This window comes from Sus scrofa, chromosome 8, assembly GCF_054392235.1.
Source record: "Sus scrofa isolate SSC_HxYL_T2T_F1_AM1 chromosome 8, Sscrofa_HxYL_maternal_Yorkshire_Landrace_v2.0, whole genome shotgun sequence".
In the NCBI taxonomy this organism is placed as follows: Eukaryota; Metazoa; Chordata; class Mammalia; order Artiodactyla; family Suidae; genus Sus; species Sus scrofa.
Window position 1 is genome coordinate 117,329,886 of NC_139390.1, and position 26,677 is coordinate 117,356,562.

Consider the following 26,677-nt stretch of genomic DNA (forward strand, 5'->3'; position numbering starts at 1 on the left):
CTATGCAGTAAATCCTTTTTGTTTATCTATTTTATGTTTAGTGGTTTCTATCTGTTAATCCCATACTCTTAATTTATCCTTCTCTCCTCCCTTTCCCCTTTGGTAACCATAAATTTGTTTCCAATGTCTGAGTCTGTTTGTTTTGTAAAAGGATTCATTTGTATTATTTTTTAGATTCCACATATAAACGATATTGTGTAATATATATCTCTCTCTGACTTACTTAAACATCACTTAGTATGATATTTTCTAGATGCATCTATGTTGTTGCAAATGGCATTATGTCACTTTTTTATGGCTGAGTAATATTCCATTATGTACATATGCCACATCTTCTGAAATCAATCATCTGTTAAGGGCATTTGAGTTGTTTCCATGTCTTGACTATTGTAAATAGTGCTACTACAAGTATTATGTGTATGTACCTTTTTAAATTAGAGTTTTCATCTTTTCTGAATATATACCCAGATGTGGGATTTCTGAATCATATAATAGCACTGTTTTTAGTATAACCTCCTTACTGTTTTCCATAGTGGTTGCACCAATTTACATTCCCAGAAACAATGTAAGAGGGTTCCCTTTGCTCCATACCCTCCTCACCATTTATTATTTGTAGACTTTTTGGTGATGGCCGTCATGACTGGTATGAGGAGATACCTCATTGTGGTTTAGATTTGCATTTCTCTTATAATTAGTGATGTTGAATATCTTTTTATGTGTCTGTTGGCCATCTGTATGTTTTCTTTTGCCTTTTTTTTTTTTTTTTTTTGTTTTGTTGTTGTTGTTGTTGTTGTTATTGTTGCTATTTCTTGGGCCGCTCCCGCGGCATATGGAGGTTCCCAGGCTAGGGGTTGAATTGGAGCTGTAGCCACCAGCCTACGCCAGAGCCACAGCAACGCGGGATCCCAGCCGCGTCTGCAACCTACACCACAGCTCACGGCAACGCCGGATCGTTAACCCACTGAGCAAGGCCAGGGACCGAATCCGCAACCTCATGGTTCCTAGTCGGATTCGTTAACCACTGCGCCATGATGGGAACTCCTGTCTTTTCATTTTGTTGATAGTTTCCTTTGCTGTGCATGAGTTGTGATTTAAAAAGGTAGGTTTTATAGTTAAAGAAATATGTTGCACTTTTGACAACTTGTAAGCACTCATTGTGCAGGCAAAGCATAAGATAATGCCTGGGGCAGACCACTGAGGTGGGGACTTGAGGAGGAAAGGAAATAACTAACTGAGATTTAAAACCATTTTGTTGAGGGTTGTAACGTAAAATACTTGTCCTATAAGTTATAAATTTCTCTGTAAAATTTTTGATTCTCATTAATTCATTATTAATTTGTCAAATGGACATTTGGGGAAATGTTAAAAAGTGTAGTCTTGCATAAAAGTTGGTGCAAGGTGAAAAGAGAAATCATTGCATAGATTTTGGAAACCAAAGAAGAAAAGGAAAGCTGAGGTTTGGATAACAGCAAATCAGAATTTTTGATGTGACAGCACTTATCGACAAAAATCACACCCCCCACAAGCAGTTTAGAACAATCAAAAATTTATCCCCTGCTGTAGAATTAGAAGATCCATGGAGACAGTGGTATTTGAAATGCGTTTCTTTGGAAAGTGGGTGAGATCATTAGGGAGATATGAGGACATTTTCAGTAGGAAGAAGAAGGTGGGTGGATTTGGGAAAGTAGAGATCAGATGTATTCAGAGAATAGGGGAGAGTGGCTTTTTGGGAGCAGAGTGTGCTCTTGGGAATAGCTGAGAGGCCAGATTAAGAAAGACTTTGAGAAGCCATCTCAGGAGTGTGCAGTGATGGTGGGAAGCCATTTAGAAGGTGTTGTGGGAAATTAGGCATGCCGTAAAAATGGGGAAAAACTTTATTTTTGTTTTCAATTATTTTCTTTCTATTTGCTTACCCTCACCCTGAATTTTGCCTTTTCAATATAAATCTCCAGAGAGGAAAAGCCAAAATTTTCTTTCCAAGGAAATCTCTTTATGTTTCCTAGTTCTGAGTAGGGAAGGAGGTATATACTCTCAGCAGTTAAATCAACATTAGATCCAAATGAAAAGAGGTGAGCAAGCACTGGGCATAATGGTTTTTTGTCAGTCAGCACCATTTATTTCTGGTTGAATTTATTTTCAACTAATGATTCTTGCATGATACAAGATAAGGTTTGTCTTGCTATAGCTTGCAATTTCTACCATAGCAAGACATTCTCAAATGTAATGAAACATAAGGTTAACATGTCTTGGTGTTTACTACTGTTGGTGGCAGTAGTTCTCTGTCTCATCTCCTTTGCTCTTTTATTGGTGATTCTAGTTCTAGGTCTGAGAACTCGACTTCCTCTTGACAGCTGTATTGCAACAAAATTGTGGGGGAATGGTGAAATATGGAATCCATTTTTTTTTAATAGGAAGATTCGCTAAATTCTAGAAATGAGCACTAAGATGGCTGATACATATAGCTATATGTAGAAATACAATAGCCAAACCAGTAATTTACATGCATATTATCATTTATTCTTTAAAACAACCCACTGAGTTAAGTACTCATGTCACGTATGAGGAAACAGGCTTACAGAGGTTAATGAACTTGCCAGGAGCACAGAATCGGTGGCAGAGCCAGGACTTGAACCCAGACAGTGTAGCTCCAAATTCCAGGCTCTTAGCTATTGCATCATGTTGAGTCTGCCATTCACTGTGTGTTGAATCCTCCTTATTTGTCAAGATTCAGTTAAATCTCACATTCTCTCTGAAGACTTTTCCAATCCCTCACCTGGATTTACTCACTATGCTCTTTAGGCTCTCAGTAAATTTTACTTGTACCTCGACTATAACACATGTCAGACCACAGTTTAATCTGTCTTAAAGTTTTAAAACGAGCACTGTAAATTGTAGACCGAATTGAGCTGATAGACTGTTTCGATGCACTGGCACAATGTTTTAAAAACAATCTGTTTCAAATGCCTCTGCATGGGGCGTGCACTCTACAGTTATTTAGAATTTCTCCCACTCCCTAATGTCTTACATTTAGCTCATTCCTGAATCTGTCGGTCCCACCGGTCCTCTCAAGGGTTTGCAGCTGAGCTCAGTGGCTTGTGTAATTTAGTTGGCCACTCCTCCTCTATCCTCCCCTCCCCAAACCTCACCGCTCGATTAAAACCTCAGAAGTCAGATGCTATGTTTTATTCATCTGTTTATTTCCATCACCACATGGCACAGTGCCTGGCATATCAGTAACATTAAATAAAAGATGACTTTTAAAATCAGTTAGCCTTTTTTCTCAATGCGTAGGATTGTATAGAATTTGTATGACAATAGAAATGCTGAAATTAAATGTTTCCGAGACATTTTTGAAAGGACATTATTACCACTAATCTGGGCGTAGCTTAAAGGGCACTTGTAAATCACCCCGTTAGAACTCGCTTTTGTGTAAAAATACATAAACAAATTAAGGGAAACTGTCCCCTTCAGCAAAAATGCTTAAATTTAGTCAAATGTCTAATAATAATCTCACCAATTAGCTATTTGTGGAGCAGCATTTTTTTTCAGAGCACTTCATGAGTCTAGATATTGTCGTCATGGTTGTTAAGTCCTTATTTCCTGATAGCATGATATTTTCCTCATCCATGGTACCACTCAACTCAGGAGAGAACCTGTGCTAACATCACTTGATTGTCTATAAATTAAAAATCAATTCAAATCTTTTAAAAGATCATGTGACAATTTTCACATTTTTTAAAATTCAAGTCAGGGTTAACAGTTTACATTTGAAAGTTAATATCACCCCATGTTTTTATGTAAGAGGCAGAATCAAGAAAAGATTATAAGGTTAAATAATGTATCATCATTTTTTTAATCCCTGGGATCAATACTCACAACATTCTAACAATAATTCTGTTCTGAAGTAAATTTACTTAGTAGATTATGTTCATGATGCAGTTGTACTGGAATATAAAACTACCTCAGCTAAACTAAATATGTTTTGAATGTGTTACTTCTAATAATTATTATTTGGTTCAAATTATTATTTAATTATTGGACAAAAACTGACTTTTTCAACATAAAATGAAGACAATATACTGAAAGAGAAGAAATAGAAAATGTTATATGCACTATAGTTAAATACGGGCAGTAGCGTTTAATCAAATCTTTCACATATAATATGGAATCAAAACTTTTTGCTGTTGCTTAATGACACTTATTTACAGTTTCTGGTACTACTAGCTTTATTTATTGTAACCATTTCATAAGGTATTTCTCAAAAGATGATCTCACTTCTTGGGGATGTAGCAAAGGGTTTTAGTTCTAAAGGGAGGAATGCAAATTTACAAGGCCTATACCTTGGACATACTCTTTAACAGTTTGAGTTTAAATGAGATCTATTTCACTGTACTTATGGATAGAAATGAAGCATCATTTTTCCTAAAATATTAGGGCAAACTGTTCAAAAAATATGAAATTAAAGCTGCACAGTGATTGAGTGATTGTCATGCATGGCTGGAAGCCGTAACCACTTCAGCCTCTGAAATATACTGCGATTGGTGTTCATGTGGATTACATTTTAATATTATTCTGGAGCTTAATTATAAAGGATTATTAGCAGATCATAAGAGGACTACAATGAAATAGAGTTGTGCACAGTGGAATATTATTAACTGTCTAATCTTCAAGTCATAGCTTCTTCTCAGGTTGGCATCTTTTACTGGGTTTATGAGAGCTATCAGTTTTTTTCTCTGCTGTTTTTAGCAAAAAGTCATCTGTCTTTGCAGATTTCTGTTTGTTTGTTTGTTTGACTTGAATTGTTTGTTGTCTGATTACTGGGTTGGTTGGATTTCTCCTCCTCATGTTCTATGATGCTTAGAAAGTGAACTTCATAACGCTATCCTTCAAAAGCTGCTTGTAGCCTTAATGTATCAGCTGACAAGTATTATTTGGTAAAAGATGAGCAAGATACAGGATAAGCACATCTCTATTTTTTTGGCAAAGATAAAATGTGAAATAAATGAATTTCTTTAAAGCACTTGGGATCCCCATTTAAACTCTTGCAAATCTCACAGTAAAACCGCAATTAGGCAAAGAATCAGGGCCGCCTGTTCCGCTTTTCAACAGAGGATAGAGGTAGCCTGGCGTAAGCAACTCTGTCTTTTATAATGCGGGTGCAGCATTGTCTTAAAATAGTACTTATGTGGCCTTTTGTCATGTTAACTGTGGGAACTTTGGGGGAAATACATTTAGGTACTTGAAGGCTATAAGTTAAAAGATAAGGCCAACTGATATTGTGAACAGCGTGCCTGAGAGGTAAATTGCATGGAGAAACTAAACATGACAGGCTTAGATAAAACACTTATTATGATTAATACCAGAAGTAGTAACAAGCTCATTTCTTTCTGCAGCCCCAGGAAACCTCACTTTTACCTGATAATGTTTATGGCTCCAGCTCACTCACCCAATGCACTACACTTTCCTAATCGCAGGCTACCAATCTGTGAAACATCAAGACTTTAGGAATTCTTGCTTCTCTGATTTTCACCTTTCTTTGAAAGATTTACAAATCATTGCTGTCCAATTCCCATATCAAGAGCTTAAAGGGGGTAGGCCAGGGGCCCAAGAGTCGCGGAAGCAAACCAGGATTTAATATCATTTGTTTCCTTAAACATAGTTGGATGTCATCACTGTTGGTTCTTGGAGTGTGTACAGGAATGTAGCAAAGCGGTTTTACCTGAGTTATTGCCAAAAGGCACAGATGAGGTAGACTAACCGAATGAATATTTGGGACATGATTTTGGGCAAGTGTGAGAAGCAGCAAGAGATGCAAACTCACAGCATGATTAACATCCACAGAAGACAGTATCATCTGCTTTTATTTATAGCATACATAATGGCATCTGGAGCTTCTTAGAAGTTAGAGTTCTCAAGTTGGGAGAAAATGTAAAGGTTTTATGATCTGACCCACTACAGTTCTACGGACATTTTCACCTCCAAGTAGGTCATTATCACTTGAGGAAGCACCTTGATTTTCTAAGCAGCTTAATTCTCATCCAGTTCCAATTATATTGATCTGACATCGGTCACTTATAACTTTGGCCTGCTCATTCTAGTTTGCTATCTTGGCATTGTCAGAAAAAGCAAAAGTCTTTGACAAGGAAGTCTTTAAAACTTATCACCATTTTTCTAAGGCATGCCTTCTCCTTGTGAAAAATCACTAGTTCCTTCAGCTATTCCTCCAATGAAATGGTCTTTGGACAACTTATTTCTTTAAGAACATGTGCTGTATTTTACTGTCCCACTTAAAATGAAGCATTCAAGATGCAGTGGAAACTGTAGTTCACCTAGTGAACTCTAAATTGTGCATGTCCTTCTTGTGTAGTCATTTCTTAGTTGATTCATATACAATCAAGTAGAGAGACATCAAAGAAGTTCTAAGGCTTTTTTTAAAAAACATGCATTGTTAAGGATCCAGTGTTACCGCAAACTACAGCATAGTTGCAGATAGGGCTCAGATCCAGCGTGGCTGTGGCTATGGTGTAGGCCTGCAGCTGCAGCTCCAATTCAACCCCTAGCCTGGGAACTTCCATATTCTGAGGTGTGGCCCTAAAAAGAAAAAAAAAAAAATTTAAGGCAGTTCCCTCTGTGCCACAGTGACTTAAGGATGTGGTGTTGCTACAGCTGTGGTGTCAGTTGAAGCTGTGGCTCACATTTAATCCTAGGAGCTTTCATATATTGCGGGTGTGGCCTTAGGGGCAAAAATAAGTAAATAAATAAATAAAATAAAACCCAACATGTATTAAGATCTGCTGCTGTTAAAATAGGCCTCCATTTGAGTTGTTGATTTTTTAAAAAAAATGATGTCTAGGACTTTAAAATTAATCTTGTTAGAATGGTGTGAATGTTCTGGCCTATTGGGATCTTATTTAAACACTTCCCTCCAAGTTCATATTATGCATAAATTAACAGTCTTTGGTTTACTTGTAATCTTTATATAATCAAATCGGGTACACATTATATTTCTTGGCACCTAGCAAGCAGTCAATAAACATTGCATGCAAGCTGCTTGAGAATAAGGACACCTTATTGGTCTGTTTGTATCTTTTGCTCTTAGAAAAGTACTGGTACCTTGGCAGATAGCAAGCACTCAATAAATACACATTGAATAAATAAATAATGAACAGATGCATGAAAACATGTAATGCCATTAACATCGGAATGTGGGAATGGAAACTCACAAATAACAAGCCCCAGAAAGTAGGTGTGTCCATGTCGGTGTGATCTCTCTGATTTCTAGTGACATTAAATTCACTCGAAAGATGGCAATCCAGAGAGATGGTAAACATCAGAATTGTCAAAGAGGAAACTGTTGGTGGTTTTCCCTGTGCGTTTCCTTTCAGTCCATCATGGCACAGGAGAGGTTTTAACTCTCTTCATAATTTCCTCTGACTCAGGAGGAGTAGGAGAACTTCCACCTAGCCAGCCGGGGATGGAAGTTTCAGGGAGAGCTGACAGACACTAGACCACTTTATTTGGGTTCCACCAGCTTTCCATTTATTCCCTCTTCCTGTTCCAGGATCCAGTCCAGGACATTTAGTCATTTGTGTCTCTGTCGCCTCCTCTGGGTTGTGACCATTTCTCAGTCTTTCCTTATTTTTCATCATCCTGACATACGTGAGGAATGCTGGTCAGGTATTTGGTAGACTGTCTTTCCGTGTTGGTTTGTCTGATGTTTTCTTCAGGATTACACTGAGATTTCATTCTCTTTGAATGTAAATATTTTTATATGTTTCTTGGCAATTTTATATATATTTAGCATCACCCCTTCCCCACACGGGGGGTGGGGGGGGGCTGTCTCTTCTTCCCTATATTTATATTTTTCTTTTCTTAGTTGAAATAACGTTAAATAATAATAAATTAACCAACCAAACAAAACAACAAAAGAGAACAAAACCCACACTCTCATTCCACAATTATTATTTTTTTTGTTCTTAACATTTTTCAGAAGACTCAGATCTGTTTGGGGTTCAGCTCTTTTGCTACTTATTATCACAAGTCTTAGGTTTTGAGGGTCCCCCTCCAACTTATGTACACAACTCCTATGCATGCACATTAATTTCTTCTCTCTGGATAAAGTTTACTTTTATGCCCATATATAATTTTTATAGACTTCTATTTTCCTTGGTCATGTGCGATTTTAAAATTTCTAGGAGGGAGTATAGCTCTGTGGTAGAGCATTTGACTGCAGATCAAGAGGTCCCTGGTTCATACCCGGGTGCCCCCTGGCATCAGCTTTGGAGTTCCCATCATGGCGCGGAGTTCCCACCATGGCACAGCGGAAATGAATTTTGGATTCGATCCCTGGCCTCACTCAGTGGGTTAAGGATCTGGCGTTGCCTTGAGCAGTGGTGTAGGTCACAGACATGGCTTGGATCTGGTGTTGCTGTGACTGTGGTGTAGGCCGGCAGCTGTAGCTCCGATTAGACCCATAGCCTGGCATCCTCCATATGTTGCAAGTGCGGCCCTAAAAAGAGAAAAGACAAAAAAAAAAAAAAAAGCATTTCTAGTTTTATCTACCTCTTAATCAATGTAAGAATATGTCAAAACCAGGGCACATTATTTACTATGGTCAGCATTCTTTTTTTTCAATTAGATGAGTTCTGAAATAAGAATTCCTCTTTGCCAACATTCTTTCCAATTTCATTTGTTCTCTTGTTCTTCATTATACTCCTTTCTTCGTTCACCAGATGTGTATTGGGGAGCTGCTGTGGGTATAGTACATGCTTAGAGCTCTATCAGGATACAGAAATGATTCACCTATGTATCATACCCCCCAAATCTTACCATCTACAAAAGCGGAATAGATATATGCAAAAATAAATTGTTCATCATGATGGCAAATGAATTGTTCATCTTTCATCATCAGAGCTTTGTAAAACTTGCAATGTGTGGGAAAACATCTTCCCTTAATTCTGAAGTGACTGCAGCATGGCCCGTGGCTGGTATATGATGAACTATGGGAAATGGGCTGAAAGGCACTGGTAAGAAGGATATGCATGAACTGAGAGAACATGGTGTGGACTCTGGAACACCGAGAACACCGAGTCAGTGCAAGCAGGAAGGCTGCCTGCGCAGGCAGGCACATGCTGTTTCTCAAGGTGTTCTGCATTGATAACTATCGCCAGTTTCCCTCCTGCCGTACTGATAAGAAACATCCGCCTAAAGGCCATAGAAAAAGAATAGCTCCCCCCCACCCCTTCACATTTTGAATGACCACAATAAAAGCAGTGAGGCACCAGCAGTCTGGGCTCTTGATCCATGAGGTCTTGAGCCACCTGGTCCCATTTTATTAAAATTTTTTTTTGTCTTTTTGCCATTTCTTGGGCCACTCCCACGGCATATGGAGGTTCCCAGGCTAGGGGTCTAATCGGAGCTGTAGCCACTGGCCTACACCAGAGCCACAGCAATGCGGGATCCGAGCCGCGTCTGCAACCTGTACCACAGCTCACGGCAACACCAGATCCTTAACCCACTAAGCAAGGCCAGGGATGGAACCTGCAACCTCATGGTTCCTAGTCAGATTTGTTAACCACTGTGCCATGATGGGAACTCCCTGGTCCCATTTTTAAACTTTACTCTGTCTATATATCTTCATAGCTGTTTAACTTTTCTTAAGCTTTGCAGTGCCTGTCCTTCACTCTCTGCTCACTGAACTGGTCTCGGCAGTGATGGACGTTGAGATCATTGAAAATGGTGATTAAAATCATATTTGAAGTTGGCTGTGAAGTGTTTGGACACAGAAGAAGGGACCTGCATTCTGGTTCAAAGTAACAGAAAAAGAATAGTAGGAGTGCGAAAGTGAGTCCTTTTATTCAGAGAACAAGTTATTTATTTTTGGCCAGACTGTAGAGTGAATAAAAAGAAGTAGCAAGAAAACATTTTGCAAATGTATGTTGGGATCAATTGAAAGGTATGTCTCAGTGTTTAGGCTAAGAATTTTAGGTTTTGTATTAATGGTATTGGAGAAACATTGAATATTTTGACCTGGAGAGTATCACAATCAGAAGCCAAGGTAGATTAGAAAATGGAGACTCTAGAGTCTGGTAAAGAGTTGGAATGCTTTTGGGGGAGGTAGAAACCATGAGTCTTATGATTTAGGTTAGGTTGTTTAGGTTAGGTAGCAATGAGGTTCAAAAACAAAGTGTTCCTGGTTTGTAGGATAGGGGATGGATTCAGGAGATAAGAGGGGAGAATTATCAACAAAGATGATATGCAGTCGTTATATCACAATATGGGAAAAATGTTGTTATAGTATTGAAATAGTGGTTGATAAATACCACTTCCTTGAGACACCCAAGTGTCCTTCTGGTTCACTGGGTTCCTGGACCTCTTTCCAGGTCCAAGAGATGCACAGTTCAGCAGCTGCAGGAGTGACTGCTGAAGCCTAGAAGGTCTCTAGGACCTGACTGCTTGTTCAGTACTGCTTATGAAATAGTTTGAATATCACCCTCAATACGTAGAATTTAGTAAGACTAAGTTTAAGATGTTATTTCTCCACTCATGCCTCCTTAGATTTCTGAGAAATGAAATTATTAGCAAGTCAAGGCAAGACAAGACAGGGATTTATCAGACACTCTGCTTTTGGAATAGTGAGACTTCCAGGTGAAATCCAGTAATTGACATTTTCAGTCATATGCATATCATGCTTATGTGTCAGCTTTGTAAATTGGGAAAATATCAATATGTTCTATCCAATCAGGTCTGTTGATAAACTGTGGCAGATTAGTCATCATAATACTAAAAATATCTATACCACCTGTGATGTCCTATTGTCTTTGAATAGAAAATTTTAGGAAAAATATGTCATCATTATAAAGATTACATATGTTTAAAAATTCAATTAACTACATTATTTGTTGCCAGTTTACTTGTTAAATTATCAGGATATACTCCAAACCAGATGGGATAAAAACCAAACACTGCATTTTTTTCTACTTTTTTGAATAATCTTAAGCATATTTGTTATTTGCTTTGGGTCCTGGTTGTTCCTGCAAAATATGAGTGGTTATTACCTGTAAAATATGAGTGGTTATTACCTGTTAGACTCAAAGCAGAAAGTAGTACCTGAATAGAAGAGGAAAGTAGGAAGTTGTAATGATTCAATAAAGTCTTGGTTCTACTGTTACAATCCATTGGGACATTTTTGTATTCTGAAACACATTTTGTGTATAGTGTGTATTAAATTTACATAAGCATTAAGTATGGCATATCCAAATCTAGTTCACATGGAGCTCAAATGTAACACATTTTAGAGCAGTAAGCACAAGAAGATACCTACTTCTGAAGTGATGAATACAAAAGCAATCCATAGTTTTTGAATTAATTAATCATTCACATTCCAGGAAAACTATATCTAAAACCTTCTAAATTTTATTTATTTTCAAGCGACAAATGAAATTACTTTTCATTTTAAAGGAATCTAGTATAGACATATGATTAAGTTTGGCCTGTTTTCGTTTTATTCAGTTTTAAAAAATACATTATACTTCTGTTACTTCAAGATGCAAGCCTGAACACTTTAGGAAAGATGAAGATGGATAAGATTTCCTATGTAAGGGTAACGTAGGAAATAGAGAAATACCCAAAGAACTTTAGTACCAGGTAGATGTGAAAATACCTTCTTTCTTCTTGAATCCCCCAAATACCTTGGAGGTTTAAGAAGAAGGAAGTTCCATACTTTTAGGGGGATGATGTTAAACAGCTCTTACTGTTTACTCTGTGCTCTTACTCTGTGCTAGATGTTGTGCTGTATACTTCACAGGGATTATCGCCTTTACTTTTGATAATATTTTCATGAGATAGATACAGTCATTTTGCTGTTTTATAAGTGAGGAAAATGAATCTTGGAGAAATAAAGTTAACTTCCCAAAGATTACCAGTATGGTAAGCAGAGGAATCAAGATTCAAACTTAGAAAATATGATTTCAAAGCCCAAGCTGTTTACCAGTTTATTCTCTTACCTTGATTCAAGGTAAGGAGGTGCTATGCCTGAGAAAAGTCCGAGTCCGTGACTCTGTATATATTAAGGATCTTCAAATATCAGGCCTGTCACCTGTGCAAACCATCTGATTAAAACAAAGCATACTAGAAAAATGAAATATTTATTCATTTATTTGCCTATTTATTTATTTTTTTTGGGGGGGGTGCCCACACCTATGGCATGTGGAAGTTCCCAGGCTCCCAGTCTAGAGGTCTAACTGGAGCTATAGCTGCTGTCCTGTGCCATAGCCACAACAACACAGGACCTGAGCCGCATCTGCAACCTGCACCACAGCTGACAGGTTAACAGGATCATTAACCCACTGAACGAGGCCAGGGATCTAACCCACATCCTAATGGATACTAATCAGATTCATTTCCACTGTGCCACAATGGAAACTCCTGTGTATTCATTTTTGAATTAGAAAAAAATTTAAAGGTACTGACAATTGGCTGGTAGATCTAGAATAAAAATAACATTTTTATAGCACTTACCTCTAATAATCTCAATCTTCAGAAATCTGAAAGACAGAATGACTCTGAAAATCATTTTCATGTGATTGGACTGGACAGTAGAATACAGTACTTTATATGTCTCAGAAAAAGTGTTATTGATAAGTGTCACATGTATAATATTATAAAGAGAAAGCTTGAGGTAGTTTGAATATATTTCCTCCATAAAATGATAATTATAAATTATATTATGGTTAAAAAAATATAGAACCAACTTATGGGAAAGAAGTATAAATGTAGCAATCATCCAGTCTTTTCTGTGAGTTGATTTTCCATTTAAAAAAAGGGAAAGAAAATTATAAATATTGCTAGAAAAGTAATAAGAAAAACTCATAAAAAATTCTTTAGACTGTATTGATTAGAGAAAAGAAAAATGGTTTAATTTCCAGTTAACTGGAAAATGTTAGTTTATGTAATGATTATTAATTGACCATCATCTGTATGCCAGGAATTATTTTAGGCATTAGAGGTAGAATAGCCAACAACACAGATAAAGTCTCTGCTCTCCTGAAGTTTATATGAATAAATAAATATTAATGAATATAAATAAATAATAGTCATGCCAAGTGGTGATGAGTTCTGTGAAGAAAACTAAAGCAGAGGTAAGTGGCATGGAGAGTGACTATTGCAAATATATGGAGGGGGGCAGATCTTGAAATTCTAGGCTGACATGTGATCATGCTATTTTTCACATCCATGTCTTCACACATTCCATGATAAGATACGTGACTAAGGAACCTTCAGGATCAGAGGACAGGAAGAGCCATTTGCCTTTGGGGCATGGGATTGTGTGACTTCACAGTTCTTATGTCACTAACACTGTCAGATTTAGTTGTGTCTAGATTAACTGAGCTGCATAGTGCATTAAAACCATCCATTTTCTTGTAGTGGAGATATTTATAAATTTATTAGTCCATTAGTTCTTAGGTAAATGCCTAACATGTTACTATCCAGAGAAAGCACTTTATTTTAAGCAACAGTAGGGGGTAGTGGGATTAATAAGTAGAGTCATCTGTCAGAAAGAAACTTGGGGGGAAAAGTAAGAAGAGACATAGGATAATTATTTTTACCAGAAATAATTTATCTAATTTAGGACTAACTTCGTATTTCTGGTGGCAAAAAGTTTCCTGTGACCATTGTCAATTTGAACATACTGGTTTACTGTTTCCCTCTGGAAGGTTAATAATACTGGAACCCTTGAAATCTGTAGACTCTGAATATATCATCATATATGTGCATAGATAGTGAAATACTTTCTAATGGAGATAATCGATAGAAAAGAGCAAGAGGTAAAGGTCAGATTTTACAGGTAAGATTATTTTGGGAGGGGGTGGCCATAAAGCCAATTGAATGGAAAGATAGGATAGCTTTTTGGGGGACAGGAATATTTAGAGTTGGTATTTATTAGAGGAACAGAATATACAATTTCTGATTTCCCTTTATCCCCTCATAACTGAGTATATCCATTGATTATAGGAAAAAGTAAAAAAAAAAAAAATAGTAGAATGATGAAGGAATTTTGCCTCATAGCAATTTGTTGCCAGATGCTGGGCGTCTAAATGGGCATGGTTTGTAAGACTCCTGGTGACAGGAAGTCTCTCAGAAGTCTGGGCTCTCTCCTCATGGGTCGTGTCACCCAAGTGCTTTTAGATAATTGGTGGATAGCCTATATGAACAGGAGCCAATGCAGGAAAAATCCCAAAGTATTTCAAGTTGAATTTTTAAAATAAATTAATTTTTTTCATAAAGTACGGTATCTGCAACTGCATGAGTTTCATTTTATTTGTCCTAATATTTTTAAAGAAAATTTCAGCAATCACGAAATATCAGATTATAATAATGCACTTTTAGAGAGAAGCCTGTCTGTATGATGCTTATTAGAAAGATGGATTGCTTTGTCTTTCATTATTTGGTTTTGTAAGCTAATTGCTTGCAAAGAAAAGTCTTATTTCAAGATACCACTCATTACTGTACTCAAATAAGAAACATTTGGATTATAAATGAAACAAAAATTTATTTAACATAAAGACTATTCTCAAAACCACTTAATTGGAATACATTTTTCATCACCGACTTTTGTCTTGTCGGGTATACATTTTATTTAGAAAGTAACTATGTCAACGTGAGTTGCTTGGTTGACCCTAATGTGCACCTACAGCTGTGTGACTAGTAGATCCAAGCCCAGCATTCCTGCTTCTTACCCAGGTCATCCAGAATAGCAGTCTCTAAAGTGGGCGCGGATCCCTTGGGGGTGTGGTGTACGATGATCCTCTGGGCGTGAGAGAGGGCAAGATTATAAGTTCCACTTGTGTTGATTTTCTTCTAAATGGGAAAAGAATGAAATCTAATAATAGTTAGTATATGTTCTGACCCTTTGACTCTCCCTATGTCTGATCCTCACATGTGATGCTTGAAGTGTTTTCAAGGAAGGGTGGGTGTTTTGACAGTAGCACCCTCGCCTGTTCATTCATTCTCGGCTTATTGTGAGGTACTGCAGTTTATGTGTGACAAGGTGTCATTGATTTGGTTATGATAAAACCAAGGCTTTAGTATTATGTGAAATGATGTAAAAATCTTTTGTGCCACACAGAAATTCACGGGTTATCACCTGCATTGTTGAAGATGAGTTACACACATTTCTTTTCTAAAATTAAAGTAAAAGTGATCCAGTTTTACCAACATTTTCTGTGATACCTAAATAGGTTTATCAAAATGATGTACAAGATGTAATTGATGGTTAAAGCACTGCTTAAGAAATTTGTGCTGTTTGAAATAAATTTGTGATTTTGGAGAAAGTATTGAAAATTTGATTTTAAAAATTTTCAACCATTGTGTAATTTTATTGTCAAAAATCTAGTTATCACTTGTAAAAACCTTCAGAATATCACACTTGTTAAGTAAAATCACATTTTTTAGCTTTGGAGATAGAAATTTCAAAAATTCTTATTTTTATGAAGTATCCCTTTCAGGTATGACTGCCATTACAGTCAGATATCTATAAACTTAATTATAAAGGAACATATTCAGTAGTACATTTTTACATAAAATTATTACCGTTAATACAGATTTTTGTGATAGCAAAAACCTTTAAGTATTGTTAATGAATATATAAAATGTGGTTAGTTTCACCTATAGCTCATTATTGTTTTAATCTCTATTTTGTTTATGTTTAAATTTGCATATTATACTTGTACAATTTAAATAAGTATACTTGGAGTTCCTTGGTGGCTCTGTGGGTTAAGGATCCAGTGATGTTACTGCCGTGGCTCAGGTCACTACTTAGTTGATGTTTGTAGAGATTTACTTAAGTGCCTCAGTTTTCTCATCCATAACGTGTGAATTACAATAACGTATTTATTGTGTGTTGGGAAGGCTGAGTATAAAGCATTCAACCCAATGCTTTGCAGGGAGAAAACGCCTGGTATGTGTTCTTTGCTATTATTTTTTGCAGCAGCATTCTTTTCATCAACAGGGAGTGTTAATTTTCTACAATTTGCTAGGAACCCCAATTTTAAAGTGTTTTAATTATTTTATGGAAATATTTCTAAAATGAATCCCATTCTCTTCTGTATTATTAAAGAACTACCTGGTCTTGTTGTGCAGGTTCGTTTTAATATATATTATTATTGATTTATGATAATACTAGTAGACATTAAAGTGTTTTGTTTGGTTATTTCATTAAATGCAAAAAAGAGAGGGAAATTTCTCTCTAACCAAGAAGGTGTTAAATATCAATTCGAAAAACATTTCCAGGTTTTCTGTGAATTATGCGGACTATAAGTGCCATGGGATTGCTATGGATTTGAGTGATTAAAGAAGGCTGCGTAGATGGGATTTCAGCTAGACCTGGAAAAATGGACTTGTTTGTACTAATCCTCAGATGAAGGGACTCCATTTACACTGTAGGCTCAGGCAGTTTCATGTGAATGCTCCCCAACAGTCACCTGGGGATAAGGCTATCACTCCAGAGAAACAAAGGCTAGGAGAGCTTCTAACAGTATCCAGCACAAACTGTATGGCCCCACACCCCATCTCTGGGATTTGGATAAAGTACCTTAAGTGTATGTCCCTGGCATCAATTTCCCTCCAAAGAAAGCAAGTGTTTTCCTTTTCTGTCATCTTAGAGGGCAGTGCTATGATGCACTGGGAAAAAAAAAAAAAAAAAAAAAAAAAAAAAAAAAAAAAGAGAGAGAGAGAGAGGAACTAACACAAGAAACATTAATGTATGTTTCAAGCATGCCAGACAAGCCTTAGGATTATTAACTCACAGGAGGGTGTCTTAGTTCTCTGCCTTGTCTGCAGATACCTGACATGAATCGTGTTTTGGAGGGAAGGGATATTAAGATGACTCTGCCTTGTTAAAATGTCTATTCCTCAAATAGCAGAAATGGGGGAGTTGAGCTAAAAATCTGAAAATGAAATGAGTTTTACAAATAATTTGGTGACGTGTTGGTGGGGGGCAGAGTCCAAAATAAAAAAAAAAGAGGAGAAGGGCAGTGGAAGATCAAAATAGAAGAAGCAGAGAGCTAGGAAAGCAAAGCCTGCCCCTTCAACTGTATGCATGTGTAGCCCAACAGCCTTGCACTTTGGGAATGATGGTGGGGGGATTATAAAGCTCCTATGGCATTTTTGGAGAAACTCTAAAAATCGTTTTTTTCTCAAATCAGGTTAGGTTGACTGTAAGAGGATTTAATGTGTCTGTATCAAAAAGGCTTTCAAGGTTATGTGAATTTTAAAGCACTTGAAATAATCCCTGCAGAGCAGGCAAGAAAATAATATCTTTTGTAGATCTTTATCGAATAAAAGGGATTATTAAGGAATCATATATAATAGATGTAGTTCACCTTAGCACATTTATACTAAAATTATTTGCTTAACAAAATTAGGCAATACCTCACGAAGGTAGCTTTATTTACGTAAACTTCTTTTAAGCATTTGATGTACCATTTGTCTTAGTACATCTATGGCTTACATTTTTTGAAAATGTTATTTCATATTTTAAATCTCTCTCTCTCTCATTTTTCTCTTCCACCTGTTTAGAAATGCAGAATAATGTAAGAGTTAAGTGTTTGGTTATGGAGTCAGGTAGATATACATTCACATTTTCATATTTAACCTTGAGCTACTTAATTCCGTATGTGTCTTTACTAAGTTCCAGTTTCTGATTAGTAAGTGGAGAATACTGACACATATCTCACTGTTTGGGTGAAAATTCAATGTGGCAACATACCTAAGGTGCTTAGCACAGAATATAGCACATAGATACTGTAGAAGATATAAAAGTTAATACCTAATATTTTTTTATTCTCCAGATGAGATTTTTGTTATAATTATGTTGATAGTTTATTCTTCATATTTATTGTATAAGCAATTTTATATTTACTTTCAAACTTGTGGTTTGATGAATTTAATAATAATAATTTTAATACAGATAATATTGTACTGTGTATAGGTAATAAAATTGATCCTCAGAGACTTTTTTTTTTGTCTTTTTAGGGCTGGACCCATGCATGTGGAGGTTCCTAGGCTAGGGGTTGAATCAGAGTTGCAGCTACTGGCCTATGCGATGGCGACAACAATGCCAGATCTGAGCTGCGTCTGCCACCTACACCACAGCCCATGGCAACACCAGATCCTTAACCCACTGAGCGAGGCCAGGGGTCAAAGCTGTGTCCTCATGGATACTAGCTGGGTTTGTTACTGCTGAGCCACAATGGGAACTCCATTCCTCAGAGATTTGTAAGTCACCTGCAACCACCTAAATAGAAGAATTGAAAACATGAAATTAGACCATCTAATTTAAAGTAGCTAAAACTATTTCTGGTTACAGAGTGATCAGTATGAAAAATGAGAAGGAAGAGAGTGATTTTTAAATTTTAAAATGATGTCATCTTCTGTAGCTCATTTCCTGGTTTCTTTTGTCCTGTGGTAAAACATTTGGTCCTTACCTCGAAGGGCTTGTGGACCATGGCAGGAATATGCACGTGTTGAGTATGTAGGAAAGGACACGAGGTGAAATGAGCACGTGTCGTCATTGTACCACTTTAAGGAATGCAACATTTTACTGTTGCCCAGAGAGTTCTTAAAACATGGGACATACCATATAAAATATAATTTAAAGGATCTGTCCAGTCTCCCTGAGATAAGCAAATGGCTATGGGGATTTTAGCTAGCTTAGAAGGCAAAGCCATGACACTTTTGGCCTCATTTATATCCTTGAAGGAAACTGTGGAATAGGATTTTATTTGGCTTCATTTCTACTGGCAGGGAAAAAAAAAATGAAACATTATCAACTCTGAAGAGTTTTTCAAGTCTTAAGGATTAACCACCAAAAAGAAGGACAATTAATTAAAAATGTCTTCACTTTAACCATCTATAAAGGATTGATTTGAACTATAGATTCCAAGAGGTTTTACATTAAGTAACAGAATCATTCATCTTTACAAAATCAACCACTCAGGGTATCAAACTCTAAACTCCTTGAGAAAAATAATGCTAACTTTCTTCTGGTTGAATATTTCTATACTGACAACAAGAGTAGAAATTATACCATCAGCTAGGAAGAAAAATGCCCCCCCCTTTTTACTTTAAGTGCACAATGTCACCTATCCTTTATTTTCCCTTCTGTTTTGAGTATTTATTACTATTATTACTTTGAGAAAAGATGGAATAAATACTTCATTATTTTCATTTATGTAGCAGCATTTTTCAAAATGAGTTAGTTCTCTAGCCTCCTCAAAAAAGTGACCAATGCATATGAATTTAGATGGGCAATCTGTTGTAGTTATGATTCTTATGGGTGTTCATATAGGTGCCCAGTTTTGGTCAGTGGAAGGTCTCTTGGCTCATGAGTTCTTTAGACATAAACCCAACAGTGGTTTTTTGTTGTTGTTGTTTTTGGATTTTTAGGGCTGCACCCGCAGCATATGGAGGTTCCCAGGCTAGGGGTTGAATCAGAGCTGTAGCCATTGGCCTATGCCCCAGCCATAGCAACGCAGGATCCAGGCTGTGTCTGCGACCTGCACCATAACTCATGGCAACACCGGATCCTTAACTTACTGAGTGAGGCCAGTGATTGAACCTGCGTCCTCATGGATACCAGTCAGATTTGTTTTTGCCGAGCCTCGATGGGAACTCCCCCAACAGTTTTCGATAGCTTTCTTACACTTGTACCCAGCTCATCCCTATGTATTTCCTACTCCAGGACTGGAATCAGCCATTTTTTTTCAGGGATCCCTGCTTCTTTCTACTGGGCAGTGGTTTTTAGAGATGGCAATTGAGCGTTAGAGAAAGCACTTTCTGTAAGATCTAATAGCATAGTTTATATAAAAACTCTTCAAATTATTGGAATTAATTATAGTTCAGTATCAAACTAGAGTCATTTAGATCAATAGTTTTCAGTTATTTTTGGTTATGCGTGCCTGTAAGTAAAATATTCTCATGATATCCTCTCATTATAGATATATTTACCTATTTATAAACTACATACAAGTATTATTTTATTAATGTACATCATAAAATGATAGCTAAAAATGGAAATAGGAAACAGGTATGGGGTATCCTTCAGTCCAGAGAACACTGATCTAGCCTAGGAAGGTCAAACATTACATGTTGTAGTTAACATAATACTTTCTTCTTTTACCTAACTGGGTGGATAATTTCCTCTTGTCAGTTTTGAAAATTAAGTCAAGATTTTTAGTGATGATTCATTATTTGATGACATTGTAAAGTGCTTGAGATTTAGAAGAAGCAAATTCTGAATGTCCCTGTTCAACATTCTTTTTGGACCCATAGGCCCATTGGAACTCCTTGGTCTGGTTGATGTTTTAACCATTTTCCTCAAGTACTTGCTGGGAGATAATAAATAAGAAACCATTATCTGTTAATCTCTATTTAATTGGCACTGTTGAATATATAAATAGAATCCTCTCACCCCTGCAAATGCTAGTGCTTACCTTCTGTTTAAATCAGTTATTTTAATAGTCCTGGGAGTTCAATAAAAACCTACTTGATCAGAATTAAAGTTTGATTTTTGATAATGCTGAATTTTCATTTATGATGATAGATGGAAGGCCTGTGGAAGGTGGTGTTTGGGGGTTTATCTTAAGCTGGCTTCTGTTCTCTTACAGTAGTAATATTTAATCTCATTGCCTGGATGTGTGTTATATGTAAACTATTAGTGACTAAAAACCATTTGTTTCCCTTTACTGGGTTTTGAAGCACAATGTCACCGTTCAGAAACAGGTCATGTAGTTTATGTTGAAAGATGCATACTCTTTATATCAAATATAAAATGCACTTATTGAGGTTAAGAATCATCTTTGCTATATTTTTAAAATAATTATATTGGAGTAATTATGGAGCTAATAAGCATCATTTACATTTTATACCTGAGTATCTTTATATTGTGTAGTGTAAGGTGGGAAAACTCTAAAGAACCAAATAATAAATATTTAATTGTTGGCTTTGGAAACCATGTGGTCTCTATTGCAGCTATGAAACTCTACTATTGTAGGAGGAAAGCAGCCATAGAAAATACATTAATGAGTGACCTACACTGTGCTCAAATTAAGCTTTATTTATGGACACTGAAGTTTGAGTTTCATATGATTTTCACTGTCACAAAATGTTTTTTTATTCCAATTTTTTCTCCAACCATTTAGAAATGTAGGAGTTCTCGTCGTGGCTCAACAGTTAACAAACACAACGTGACTAGCATCCATGAGGATGTGGGTTCGATCCCTGGCCTCGCTCGGTGGGTTAAGGATCCTGCATTGCTGTGGCTGTGGCAAAGGCTGGCACCTACAGATCTGATTTGACCCCTAGCCTGGGAACCTCCATATGCTGCAGGCATGGCCCTAAAAAGACCAAAAAAAAAAAAAAGGGGAAACACAAAAACCATTCTTAGCCCACAAGCTGTAGATAAATAGTCAGTGGGCTGGATATAACCTCTGGGCCTGGTGTACTACAAAACAGAGTCCACAGACTGGATTTTCTACATGGTTATTAATTTAAGGGAGACAAGGGGAGCTTTTATTTTAATCCTCAAAGTATGGGAGCTTCTCTCAGAAACAATCACTTGATGGTCATGTTCAAACAGCTAAAGATTTTAGGAGGTATAGAATTTGATATCCTTCTAACTTCAACTATTATTAATTTTTTCTCTATAATTTCCTTGTCTTAAAAAGACTCTTTTTCTTTACTTACATGCATTAACTGAATCATAAGATAGAGTCATGCATGGAAATCAATTAAAATGGTCAGCAAGGATAATTTTATTTTTTCCCCAGGCATGAAATAAACAGATCATCCCCTGAAATCTATAGCAATAACAAACAATTTAATAGCACTTTGATTTTTGTTTACTCTATCGAATTTGTCTCTGTCAGCAGCTCGTGCGGCAGGTGTGATGATTGTTCTGTTTTTCAGAGGAGGAAATTTTAGAAGAAATTTTAAAAATGACACAGTGGTGAAAAGGTTGGAACCAGGACTTGAACTTCTTGTTTGGATTCCTAAGCCTGGTCTCCTTATCGTAGCAAGTGTAGTGTGTCCAGGGATCATAACCAATGAATTTACCAATTAAAATTTTCACCTACCTCTTATTTATTTGAAAAGAAATCAGAAAACATTGCAAAGTATTTATGTTATAGAAATTCAAAATAGGCAATTTAAGATAACTGCCATTTCTTCAGTGATTTTAAAAATATCTGCTCAGAATTTCATGCATATAAGTAAGATTTTTTTTTTTTTTCTTTTTAGGGCTGCACACGTGGCATACGGAAGTTCCCAGGCTAGGTAGGGGTTGAATCAAATCGGAGCTACCTCTGCTAGCCTAAATCACATCCACAGCAACAGCAATGCAGGATCCCAGCCATTGGCGACCTACACCACAGCTCAGGGCCACAGAGGATCCCTGACCCACTGAGCGAGGCCAGGGATCCAACCTGCATCCTCATGGATACTAGTCAGATTTGTTTCCTCTGTGCTACAATGGGAACTCCTATAATTAAGAATCTTAAGCTAATGTTTGAGTAACTATCATTGCTAAAATTAGGATCCTCAAAATTTACTTAAAAAATGACATTTTTATTTCTTTCCTCTCCAGTTCTTTTTCTAGTCTAGAAGAATTTATCTGGAAAAAAAACCAAAGTGTTGAGATAGATCCAATCCGATCAGATCAAAGGGAAACTGAGAAAAGTGAAATAAAAATATTTGTTTCTTTCCTTCAAGAATTCATTGGCAACACTCAAAAATTATTTGATAAGGCTAGGTTTCTTATATTACATTGCTTTAAGGGAAATTAATTTTTTGAGCTTGATATTGCTATGAAAATCAACAGCAACATTATAAGGCATATTTTATGGAACAGTTTTCAAACTGTGAGCTGTGACACTTCAGTGGGTCAGTCAATCCAGCAAATATAGTCAGCTTAAAAATGATAGAATAAAAATAAAATGTGACTGTGCATTGCACTAAATAAGGTAAGTATTGTTTTGTGAGACTTTAGCTTCGGTTGCGGATTTTGGTTTTGTCTCTGTGAATGTACTTCCTGGGAACTAATAGGAAAGATTTCTTACTGGGAATGATGGTCCCATATCCATGGAAACTCTGCTTTATGGTGGCTGTAACTCACATTCGCTTCTGCTGCATGCACTTGTCTTAGTTCAAACTCTGACTTCAGTGCTAATTATTAGTAAGAACTGGATTTAAAGTGTATTTGATTTAAGCTATGCTCGCCTTCTTTTGTCATCAGTACATTTAGCTGTTTTAAGCAAGATAATTCCAGATTCAGAATTTCGGACAAAGTTGTTTTAGTCATAGTCTATGAAAAGAAGGGTAGATGCTTGAGGAGTCAAGGGGAGAAATGAGAAATAGAGACAGACAAAAATATGCGTGGATATAAGACTCAGAAACTATCTCACAAAAAAACACAGGTGAGGGTCTTTTCATTACTTGAAAGGTATATAGACTATGGACAAAAAAACTCATCTTTTCTAAAAGAATAATATGAATTAAATATGGTTTTCAAAGGCAAGCCAGTTAGTTCTCTTTGAAACCCTAAACCAGTTGTTTCAAGACTTTGGGCTTTTAGAGACTAGTAAAAAAATAAAACAAAGCTGGGGGAAGGGTGTCAGGCATTTTTATTTTATCAAGATAAAGAACAGAGTTAAACAAACAACTATGATCCTTTATTAACACCTTTTAATTCTTTCAAGGGCATTTTAACAATGAAGAAAGCACAAATTACAAAAAAGGAATAATGTTATTTTAATTTTTACTGTGTTGTCCTTTTTTTTTCCTCTTTTTTATTTTCATTTCAGCAAAATCTAAAGAAAATGTAGTTTCTTGTGGTAACTGCTGTTCTAAATATCTTTTCAAGACCCTGGAAAGGGTGTGCCTGCCACTCTCTCTATCTATGTTTCTATTCAAAAGAGGAAATACAAGACCTTAATAACATGTGGAAATGCTAAATTAAAGCTATGCATTAACTGGCTTTTCAACATCTGAGGAAAAGGGTGGTGCTCCAGTAGATAAGTATTTGAGAGAGAAGCAGGCAGTTAGTCAAACACAGAGTGATGGATGGCTGGTTGATTCTCTCTTGACTGTGGTGCTGTTTTTTTTTTTGTTGTTTTTTTTTCAATGAGTGCCTAGATACTTCCCAGTATCTCTCTTTTGGGGGCCATGGTTTCATTGAAATGTTAGACCCCTAAAAAGGTATAAATCATGGTAGGTAGGAAAAAAATCTCATTTATGATATATATTGTGTTCTATTAAATCATCTGTAAATTTGCCTGTCATCACTTCAAGATAACTGACGTAATTAGGATTGTCTAAAAACTTTGAAAACTATTGTTTTTCCTAAATCGCTTTTATAATCTTCTTGATTAGTACTCTCATATCTACCAAAGGAAAATGGCTCCAGAATTAGGTGATTTACGCTATTATTTGCTTTTAAATTGTTCAGAACATTTGCTCTGGTCTGCCTTCTTTTTTTACCCAATTATCTGTGGAGTTAATACCGCTCACAGAGTTTTACATCTTTTTCTTTCAGCCTTTAACTTGAAAGATGTTATTCTATGAAGAACTTCTATAAAAATGCATTTCGCATTCAATTATTATCATTAGAAACAGAACATAAAACAGTCAGCAACCACATGTCAGCAGGAGCACTGTTACTCTTCAGATCCTTTCTTTAAGTCTTTGGATTTTTTGAAAAAAACAATGAAGAGGCTTATTTCACTAATATTATCCTGACTTTCAGCAAAACACACATGTGTATTCTCTCTAAAGACTGCAGGTCCTACCGTACAGATTACATAATTCTGAGCAGCTGCCCAAGTAGGATGGCTCTGTCCTTGTCTGTCCCACTCAGATGTTCTGCTAGCATGATAAAATGTCCTTGTTCCATGCTCACTGCCTTGCTAGATCATCCATGAGTTCATGGGCAGCTCTTTCTAGATCCTTAGACACCTGGACATGTCTTCTGTCAGTAACTGAAGGAATTGGGGGTGGAACGTTGGAAAAGTTTGCACTGCAGATATTTCAATGTGACTATTATTTAGAGAAATCCTACCCTAGACTTTCAGCAATTGTTCAAAACCTAGCCATTGTCACTGTCACACTGATATTTTTACATCGTTAATTGTAGATTAGGAAGAAAGTCCTGGAAGGCAAACCACAAGTTCATTTGTTCTTTTAAGCTTTACAATGACTTTTTAATATATAGTCTATCTTAATTTAAACCCAAGTGGAATTCAAGTTGCATATCACATTTCTTTCCCTTTCACATTTATCCTACAAAGCTGTCTTTGAAGGAAAATGATTAGGTCTTGAACTTGCTGACCATCTTAACAGTGTTTGAGGTTGAAGAATCACTCAGTGATTATGAATGAGACAGGTTCTAACAGCTTATTCAACTGTTAAGAAAAGAGTTATTTATAAAAGTTATGGTCACATGTTCTTTCTTCTTTCATCCCAGTTGAAAATCAGCAATTTTTCATTTATTTTTCTCATATACAATGACAGAAATCCTAATTTCTGCTCTCTGAGAAATCAGTATGGTCTCAATGGAGTATAGAAATTTTGAGATATTTTAATGATGAGAAGGCTCAAAATAAAATGCATATTTAAAATTATTATTAAACACTGTAAAAAAACTTGGTTTACATTATTTTGAAAATATGAAGGTTAAAAATGGTAAGATACAGTATGTCTACCTTAGGCAGCTAAATTAAGTCTTTTGATTATTTGGTCAGATTTATTAATAATCTCCATCTGAAGATTTTTCATTAGTTAAAATTTTTTTAAATAAAATTTTTATGGGTAATTTATTGATTTATCCACCAAGAGTAATTGCCAGACTTTATGATGGTCCTATAGATATAGCAACAAATAAGAAGTAGCCCCTTCTAGTAGAGATGGATGGATATTAGATATTATCAAACTATTTGTTTTGTGGGGGCATAACTCAATCATGGTGGCCGGAAAAATTAGGGAAGTTTATTTTACTTTTGGAATTTCCTGGCATATTGCTTCCCTTTGCCAATGGCTACTCTTTGGCCTTACTCTTTTTCAGAGTTGATTAAATTGTCTAAATTAAATGTGATGAGGTTTTGGTCTCAATGCTAGCAAAAAAAGTCATTTTGAGAAAAACGTCATGAAAATAATGCTGGCCTAGAGGCCCATCACTTCATCTTTCTATGTCGAAAGTTATATGTAAGAGATAATATTTTTCTAATTCATGGAGCTTTTCATAGATCAAATGAGATATTATGTAAAATAAATACAAACACACTAATCAAAAAGGAGTTCTAATTTAAGACTATTAAGTGAGATTGTAAAATCTTAGAATCTTTGTGAAATTTTGTCAGAGAGGGAAATAGTTCTATACGTTTACCATTTTATTCTATATGTAAAAATTCCCTAGTTTTTCTGCCCATGTACAGTTTACATTCAAGTGAAAGTAACTACTCTTCCACTATATCAAGTTTACCATTGCAAAGGCTTTATAATATTGTGGAAGGAACATTCAACTGAGAATTAAAAACCTAGTTTGGGGTTTTCGGAGTTCCCGTCATGGCTCAGTGGTTAACAAATCCGACTAAGAACCATGAGGTTGCGGGTTCCATCCCTGGCATTG

At 36.2% G+C, this 26,677-nt stretch overlaps 1 long non-coding RNA gene and 1 other non-coding gene across 17 annotated transcripts in view; both read left to right on the top strand.

Annotated features, from left to right (window-relative positions):
• Positions 1 to 26,677, top strand: part of LOC102158976 (uncharacterized) — a 928,007-nt gene that overhangs the window by 351,685 nt on the left and 549,645 nt on the right. The gene's annotated exons all lie outside the window — the stretch shown is intronic.
• On the top strand, positions 8,198 to 8,269 carry TRNAC-GCA (transfer RNA cysteine (anticodon GCA)). Its single transcript has one exon. It is a non-coding gene; the product is annotated as a tRNA-Cys (tRNA).